Genomic DNA, 8,845 nt, shown 5'->3' on the forward strand with positions numbered 1-8,845 from the left:
TTCCAATTTTTTTTTTTTTGAGATGGAGTTTCGCTGTTGTTACCCAGACTGGAGTGCAGTGGTACGATCTCTGCTCACCGCAGCCTCCGCCTCCTGGGTTCAAGCAATTCTCCTGCCTCAGCCTCCCGAGTAGCCGGACTACAGGTGTACACCACCATGCTCAGCTAAGTTTTGTATTTTTAATAGAGAGGGGTTTCACCTTGTTGACCGGGATGGTCTCGATCTTTTGACCTTGTGATCCACCCACCTCAGCCTCCCAAAGTGCTGGGATTATAGGCGTGAGCCACCGCGCCTGGCCTTCAAATGTTTTATAATACATCTAGACATGGACTTTGAGTTTATCCTCTTTGAGATTCCCTCTGCTTCTTGGATTTGTAGGTTTGTGTCCTTTGCCAAATTTGAGACCTTTCATTCATTTTTTTCTTCAAATACTCTTTTGGCCATATTGCCTTTCTCTTGTCCTGGGACTTCCATGGTATGACTATTGGGTGATATGGTTTGGCTCTGTGTCTCCACCCAAATTTCATGTCTAATTGTAATCCCCACATTTCAGGGGAAGGACCAAGTGGGAGGTGATTGGATCATGGGGGCAGATTTCCCCCATGCTCTTCTCTTCATAATGAGTGAGCTCTCACAAGATCTGATGGTTAAAACGTGTGGCATTTCCCCCTTTGAGCGTGCTCTCTCTCTCTCCTGCCACCATGTAAGACGTGCTTTGCTTCTCCTTCCCCTTTTACCATGATTGTAAGTTTCCTGAGGGTTCCCCAGGCATTTAATTGTGAGTCAATTAAACCTCTTTTCTTTATAAATTACCTAGCCTCAGGTAGTTCCTTAAAGCAGTGTGAAAACAAACGAATACACTGGGTCTTTTGTTGTTGTCTCACAGGTTTGCAAAGCTCTGTTCAGTATTTTCTGTCAGTTTTCACTCCTTTATTCATATTGGGTGAATTTTACTGATCTGTCTTCAAAAGTTTACTGATTCTATCTTCTGTCATCTCCATTCTACTATTGAGCCCATCCAGTGAGATTTTTTTTTTTTTTGAGACAGAGTTTCATTCTTGCAGCCCAGGCTGGAGTGCAGTGGTGTGATCTCAGCTCACCACAACCTCTGACTCCCAGGTTCAAGTGATTCTCCAGCCTCAGCCTTCCAAGTAGCTGGGATTACAGGCATGCTCTGCCACACCTGGCTAGTTTTTGTATTTTTAGTAGAGATAGGATTTTGCCATGTTGGCCAGGCTGGTCTCGAACTCCTGACTTCAGGTTATCCACCCATCTCTGCCTCCCAAAGTGCTGGGATTACAGGTGTGAGCCACCACACCTGGCCCCAGTGAGATTAAAAAAAATTTTTTTTTTTGTTATTTTGTTATTCGTTGTTAATAGAAATGGGGTCTCACCATTTTTCCTAGGCTAGTCTCTGACACCTGGGATCAAGTGATCTTCCCGCCTCACCCTCCCAATGTGCTGGGATTACAGGCATGAGCTACTGCACCCCGGTTTTTATTTCTGTTATTGCACTCTTCAGTTCTTTGTTTCCATTTTTTTTGGTATTGGTAATTTCTGCTTCTTTGCTGACTTTTTTTCTCTTTTCTTATTTGTTCCAAGAGAATTTGTAGAATCTCTAGTTGATTGTTGAAACTTTATGATAGCTGCTTTAAAATCCTTGTCAGATAATTTCATCATCTGAGTCATCTTAAAAAAATTTTTTTTAATTTGCTTGTCATCCTTGCACAGGGGCCGTGATAATCTTCTCTGTATCGTTCCAATTTTAGTGTATGTGCTGCCAAAGCAATCACATCTGAGTCATCTTGATGTTGGCATGAGTTGGTTTTTTGTATTCAACTTGTGATTTTCTTGGTTCTTAGTACAATTTCTATTGTATTCTGATAATTTGTTTTTAATTAAAAATTTTAAATGGCTGGGTGAGCGAGGTGGCTCACTCCTGTAATCCCAGCACTTTGGGAGGCCAAGGCAGGTGGATCACCTGAGGTTGGGAGTTCAAGGCCAGCCTGACCAACATGGAGAAACTCCGTCTCTACTAAAAATACAAAAAAAAAAAAAAAATAGCCAGGTGTAGTGGCCATACCTATAATGCCAGCTACTTGGGAGGCTGAGGCAGGAGAATCACTTGAACCTGGGAGGCAGAGGTTGCAGTGAGCCAAGATCACGTCATTGCATTCCAGCCTGGGCAAAAAGAGTGAAACTCCATCTAAAAAAAAAAAGCCAAAAATTGCATATATACATGTTATGTACAACATGATGTTTTAAAATATATATGCACTGTGGAATGGCTAAATGGAGCTAATTAACATGTATTACTTTACATACTTATCATGTTTTTGTGAGAATACTTGAAATCTATTCCCTTAGCAATTTTCTTTATTTTTTTGAGACAGGGTCTCAATCTGTTGTGCAGGCTGGTGTGCAGTGGTGCAATCTGGGCTCATTGCAGCCTTGACCTTCTGGGCTAAGGTGATCCTCCCACTTCAGCCTCCTGAGTAGCTGGGACTATAGGCACCTGCCATCATACCCGGCTCATTTTTATATTTTTTTGTGGAGACAGGGTTTCTCCATGTTGGCCAGGCTGGTTTCGAACTCTTGGCTCAAGTGATCCTTCTGCCTCGGCCTCCCAAAGTGGTAGGATTATAGGCGAGAGCCACTGCACCTGGCCAGCAATTTTCAAGAATATAATACAACCAGGCACATGGTGGCTCATGGATGTAATCACAGCACATTGGGAGGCAAAAGAAGAAAGATCACTTGAGCCCAGGTGCTTGAGACCAGGCTGGGCAACATAGCAAGAACTCCTCTCTACAAATAAAAAATTAGCTGGGTGTGGTGACTCACACTTGTGGCCCCAGCTATTCAGGATGCTGAGGCAGGAGGATCACTTGAGGCCAGGAGGTTGAGGCTGCAGTGAGCCGCAATTGTGCCACTGCACTCCAAAGACACAGGGAGACCTTGTCACTGTTTTTTAAATTATTTATTTATTTTTGAGATGGAGTCTCACTCTGTCACCAGGCTGGAGTGCAGTGGCACAATCTCAGCTCACTGCGACCTCTGCCTTCTGGGTTCAAGAGATTCTCTTGCCTCAGCCTCCCAAGTAGCTGGGACTACAGGCGTGTACCATCACACCCAGCTAACTTTTGTATTTTTAGTAGAGACAGGGTTTCACCATGTTGGCCAGGCTAGTCTCGAACTCCTGACCTTGGGATCTGCCCGCCTCTGCCTCCCAAACTTCTGGTATTCCAGGCGTGAGGCACTGAGCCCAGCGTCTCTATTTTTTTTTAAAGAATACAGTACATTACTCTTGACTATAGTCGCTATGTTGTACAATAGATCTCACTTATTCCTGCTATCTAACTGAAATATTCTATCCTTCACCAACTTCTCCCCAACATCTCCCCAACCCGCTTCACTCCCAGCCCCTAGTAACCACCATTCTACGCTCTGCTTCTATGAGTCCAACTTTTGTAGATTCCACACATAAATGAGACAGTGTGGTATTTGTCTTTCTGTGCTGGCTTATTTCCTTATCATAATACCCTCCAGGTTAATGACAGAATTTGCTCTGGTCATGTATCTAGTAGTGAGATTGCTGGATCATATGGTAATTCTACTTTTAATTTTTTTTTTGAGATAGGATCTTGCCCTCTCCCCGAGGCTGGAGTGCAGTGGCATGATCAATCACAGCTTCCTGCAGCCTGTACCTCCTGAGGTCGAGCAATCCTCTTGCCTCAAGCTCCCAAGTAACTGGGATTACAGGTGTGTGCCACCACACCTGGCTCATTTTTGTATTTTTTGTAGAGACCAGTTTTGCTATGTTGCCCAGGCTGGTCTTTAACTCCTGGGCTCAAGTGATACTCCCTCCTTGGCCTTCCAAAGTCCTAGGATTACAGGTGTGAGCTACTCTGCCTGGCCTATTTTTAATTTTTTGAGGTGCATCCTCAGCTATTATGTTAGGAGACTCTGAGTCCTATTTAAGTCTTTTATTTTAGCAGGCAGTCACTATATTTAGGTTTATCATGTAGGTTTTGGCCTAGTTTTTCTGCTGTTGTTTCCAATGGTGGTTTAGTCTTCAGAGCCCCTGCGGTGCTATTTTTGTCTGTTTGGTCTATCTGGTACCTCTGAGGCTTCCACTTGCCTCTGCTAGTGCTGCCTGAGGGAGCAGGGGAGTTTTCTACAGGCCAGGTCTGTACGTATTTCTTTCTTTCTTTCTTTTTTGAGACAGAGACTTGCTCTGTCACCTAAGATGAAGGATAGTGGCGCTATCATGGCTCACTGCAGCCTCGACCTCCTGGACTCAAGTGATCCTCCTGCCTCAGCATCTTAAGTAGCTGGGATCACAGGCGCATGACATCACGCCTGGCTAATTTCTTATTTTTGGTAGAGATGAGGTCTCCTCCTATTGCCCAGGCTGGTCTCAAACTCCTGGGCTCAAGCAATGCTCGTCCCTCAACCTCCCAAAGTGCTAGGATTACAGGAATGAGGCACCACGCCCGGCCTCCAGGTGTTTCTCGATAGTGGGGCAATGTAATGAGATCCTCCTACCAGTGCCTTCTGGCTGCCCATGTGTCTGCAGAGAAGTGGAATCCCAGGCCTGCAAGGCCAGTGGGGCTTCCTGGGCCAGGATGCTTGTTGTAGCTGGGTCCCCTTTGCTGGTTCTGCCTGCCTTCCCCAGTGCCTCTGAGCAGGAGAGGGGTTTTCCGAGTCTGATCACCTGCTGTGGTTATGTCATTTCTGCCAGTTTCACCTACTAGTTCCAAGACTCCTGTTGGGAGAAGGGCATCTCGGGTCTTCAAGGCAATTAAGGTAAGAGATTGTCCAGGCCTGGCTTCTTGCTGTGTCTGTGTCTTCTTGATGCAGTACAGGTTCTCTCTGTTGGGCTAGGGTGGTTGGCGGGGTGGGAGGGGGGTCCCTGGTGGGGGACGGGTGTCCCTGGAGATGGACAGCATTTCTCATGACCACTTATTGTTAGTGGGTTCCCGATCCACCCCCTCACTGTTGGTGTTGGGTTTGTTATCAGAGGGACTTCCCTTTCATCCAGGGGAGGAACTAGCCTATTCAGGCTGCCTTCCACAGCTTGGATCAGGGTCAGGAAATGCTGGGCTTGAATTGCTTTCTTTCGGTGGGTGGGGGGGTGGTCATAAGATGCCCTGTAGTCATGCTGTTTCTCCAGTCTTGGGATCCTAAATGAGTTCACTTTCTTCTTCTTTTTTTTTTTTTTAGATGGAGTTTCACTCTTATTGCTCAGGCTGGAGTGCAATGACATGACCTTGGCTCACTGCGACCTCCACCTCCTGGGTTCAAGCGATTCTCCTGCCTCAGCCTCCCAAGTAGCTGGGATTACAGACACATGCCACCATGCCTGGCTAATTTTGTATTATTAGTACAGACAGGGTTTATCCATGTTGGTCAGGCTGGTCTCAAACTCCCGACCTCAAGTGATCCACCCGCCTCGGTCTCCCAAAGTGCTGGGATCACAGGTGTGAGCCATTGCACCCAGCCTAGGAGTCCACTTTCTTCTTACTGCCATTCAGTTTCCCTTTGGTTGTCTCTTGTACTATTTCCAGGGTTGATAGTTGGACTCAGCAGGAAGAAGCAGGGAAAAATAGATCTATGTTATCTCGTCCAGACTGGAAATCTCTATTTTTTTAACCACCAATGCCTCTCAGATCTGACCTTAAACCCAAGCCTCTGTTAACTATTCCATCAACAATATTACTCTTTTTTTTTTTTTTTGAGATGGAGTTTTGCTCTTGTCCCTCAGGCTGTGGCACGATCTCTGCTCACTGTAACCTCTGCCTCCCAGGTTCAAACCATTCTTTTGCCTCAGCCTCCTGAGTAGCTGGGATTACAGGCATATGCCACCACGCCCAGCCAATTTTTGTATTTTTAGTAGAGACAGTGCTTTTCCATATTGACCAGGCTGATCTCGAATTCCTGACCTCAAGTGATTTGCCCACCTCAGCCTCCCAAAGTGCTGGGATTACAGACTTGAACCACCGTGCTGGCCTCTTTTTCTTTTTTTAAAGACAGGGTCTTGCTATGTTGGCCAAGATAGTCTCAAACTCCTGGCCTCAAGCAATCCTGCCTTGGCCTCAAAAGTGCTGGGATTACAGGTGTTGTGAGCCACCACACCCAGCCTACAATGCTACTGTTGTCTGTCCTTGAGTATGGGATTCTGTCAACAATTCACCCTCAGCGTCCATCTTTTATACATCTTTGACTCTGGCCTCTATTAACTCTTATCATTCATGGTCCTCTGGTCTATAATACAAAATCATGTCTCTGGCAGCTTGATGTTATTTAGAAAAAAACAAAAGTGCTTTTCCTACTCCTTTTCTTTTTTTTTGAAACAGGTTCTCTCTGTCACCAGGCTGGAGTGCAGTGGTGTCATCAGGGCTCAGTGTGGCCTCAATATCCTATCTGCCAGCTCCAGTGATCCTCCTACCTCAGCCTCCTGAGTAGCTAAGACTACAGGCACCCAGCTAATTTTAAAAATTTATTTATTTATTTATTTGAGATGGTGTTTCACTCTTGTTGCCCAGGCTGGAGTGTAATGGCACAATCTCAGCTCACCACAACCTCTGTCTCCCAGGTTCGAGTGATTCTCCTGCCTCAGCCTCCCAAGTAGCTGGGATTACAGGCATGTGCCTCCATGTCTGGCTAATTTTGTATTTTTAGTAGAGATGGGATTTTGCCATGTTGGTTAGGCTGGTCTCAAGGCCGAGCATGGTGGCTCACGCCTGTGATCCAAGCACTTTGGAGGCCAAGGTGGATGGATCTTGAGGTTGGGAGTTCAAGACAGGCCTGATTAACATGGTGAAACCCTGTCTATTTTTTAAGAAAACAAACCAAACCAAACCAAAACAAAACAAAACAAAACAAAAGGCTGGTCTCAAACTCCTGACCTCAGGTGATCTGCCCGCCTTAGCCTCCCAAAGTGCTGGGATTATAGGCATGAGTCACCGTGCCTGGCCATTAAAAAAAATTTTTTTTTGTAGAAATGGCATGTTAGGCTGTTCTTACATGGCTCTAAAGAAATATCTGAAACTGAGTAAAGAAAAGAGGTTTAATTGGCTCACAGTTCCACAGTCTGTACAGGAAGCATGGTGCTGGCATCTGCTCAGCTTCTGGGGAAGTCTCAGGAAACTTACAATCATGACAGAAGGTGAAGGGAAAGCAGGTATGACTTACATGCCTGGAGCAGGAAGAGAGAGGGGGAGGTGGTACATACTTTTAAATAACCAGATCTTTTGATAACTCACTCGCTATTGAGAGAACAGCACCAAGAGGATGATGTTAAACCACTCACGAAGGAACACCCCTATGATCACCCCCCACTAGCCCCCACTTCCAACACTGGAGGTTACAATTCAACTTGAAATTTGGGAGGGGACACAGATCTAAACCATATCAGATGGGGTCTCACTATGTTGTCAAGGCTGGTCTCAAACTCCTGGCCTCAAGTGATCCTCCTGTTTCAGCTTCCCAAAGTGCTGGGATTACAGGAGTCAACCACTGTGACTGGTCTGCTTCTCCTACACGCTACACTCAGTGAACATTTCTGATACTAGATATGTGGAGGTTCCCCCGCAGCCTCCCATTTCTGGCACATTCTCCAGCAAATTTCTGGCACATTCTCCAGCAAACACCAGCTGGGTGTCCTCTAATCCAATTTCATTCCAACTTTACTTACCTGGAGGTCAGATCCCCTAGAGTTATAGTAGGCAGCTAGTTAGGCATTAGCAGGGCAGGAGAGGGCTTTCTTTCCACACCTGCCACCAGGAATGTCAGGTGACCATCAGGTGATGGTCTCAGTACCCTGGGCTCTGTACCAAGAGACCTCCCCAACTTCAGATGCTAATGGCAAACAGAGAGGTTGTAACCTATGCTTCTGCTTCTGCTTTTCTTTTCTTTTCCTTCCTTCCTCCCTCCCTCCTTCCCTCCCTTTCTCTCTCTCTCTCTTTCTTCGAGATGGAGTCTCTCTGTCTCCCAGATTAGAGTGCAGTGGCGCAATCTTGGCTCACTGCAGCCTCTGCCTCCCAGGTTCAAGTGATCCTCCTGCCTCAGCCTCCTGACTAGCTGGGACTACGGGCATAAGCCACCTCACCCGGCTAATGTTTGTATTTTTAGTAGAGACGGAGTCTCACTGTGTCGGTCAGGCTGGTCTCGAACTCCTGTCCTCAAGTGATTCACCTTGAGGATTCGGAGGATTTCAGCCTCCGAAAGTGCTGGGATTACAGGCATGAGCCATCGTGCCCATGCCAGGTCCCAGGCTAGTCTTGAACTCCTGGGCCCCAGCGATCCTCCCACCTCGATCTCCCAAAGTGTTTGGATTACAGGCATGAGCCACTGCCCAACAGTACTGTTGGTTTTTTATGAAGACTTCTTTACCTAGACATGATTGGTTAAACCATTGGCCATTGGTGATCAAGTCAATCTTCAGCCACTCTCCCCTCCCAGGAGGTTGGGGGTTGGGGCTCAAAGTCCCAACTCCATATTCAAGCCTTGGACTTATAGTTGCTCATCCCCCAACCTGAAGCTATCTAGAGGCCCCCAGCCACCAGTCATCTCATTAACAAGCAAAAGACACTCCTTTTTTGTTGAGAAGCAGTTTCACTCTTGTTGCCCAGGCTGGAGTGCAGTGGCGTGATCTCGGCTCATCGCAACCTCCACCTCCCAGGTTCAAGTGATTCTCCTGCCTCAGCCTCCCAAGTAGCTGGGATTACAGGCATGTGCCACCACACCCAGCTAATTTTTATATTTTTAGTAGAGACAGGGTTTCTCCACATTGGTCAGGTTGGTCTCAAACTCCCGACCTCAGGTGATCTGCCTGCCTTGG

The 8,845-nt window shown here is 46.5% G+C and overlaps 1 pseudogene; it reads right to left on the reverse strand.

Moving 5' to 3' along the window:
* Positions 1-1,692: 1,692 nt before the first annotated feature.
* On the reverse strand, positions 1,693-1,793 carry LOC118150751 (U6 spliceosomal RNA; annotated as a pseudogene).
* Between the last annotated feature and the right edge of the window lie 7,052 nt (positions 1,794-8,845).

This window comes from Callithrix jacchus, chromosome X (genome assembly GCF_049354715.1).
Source record: "Callithrix jacchus isolate 240 chromosome X, calJac240_pri, whole genome shotgun sequence".
Lineage (NCBI taxonomy): Eukaryota > Metazoa > Chordata > Mammalia > Primates > Cebidae > Callithrix > Callithrix jacchus.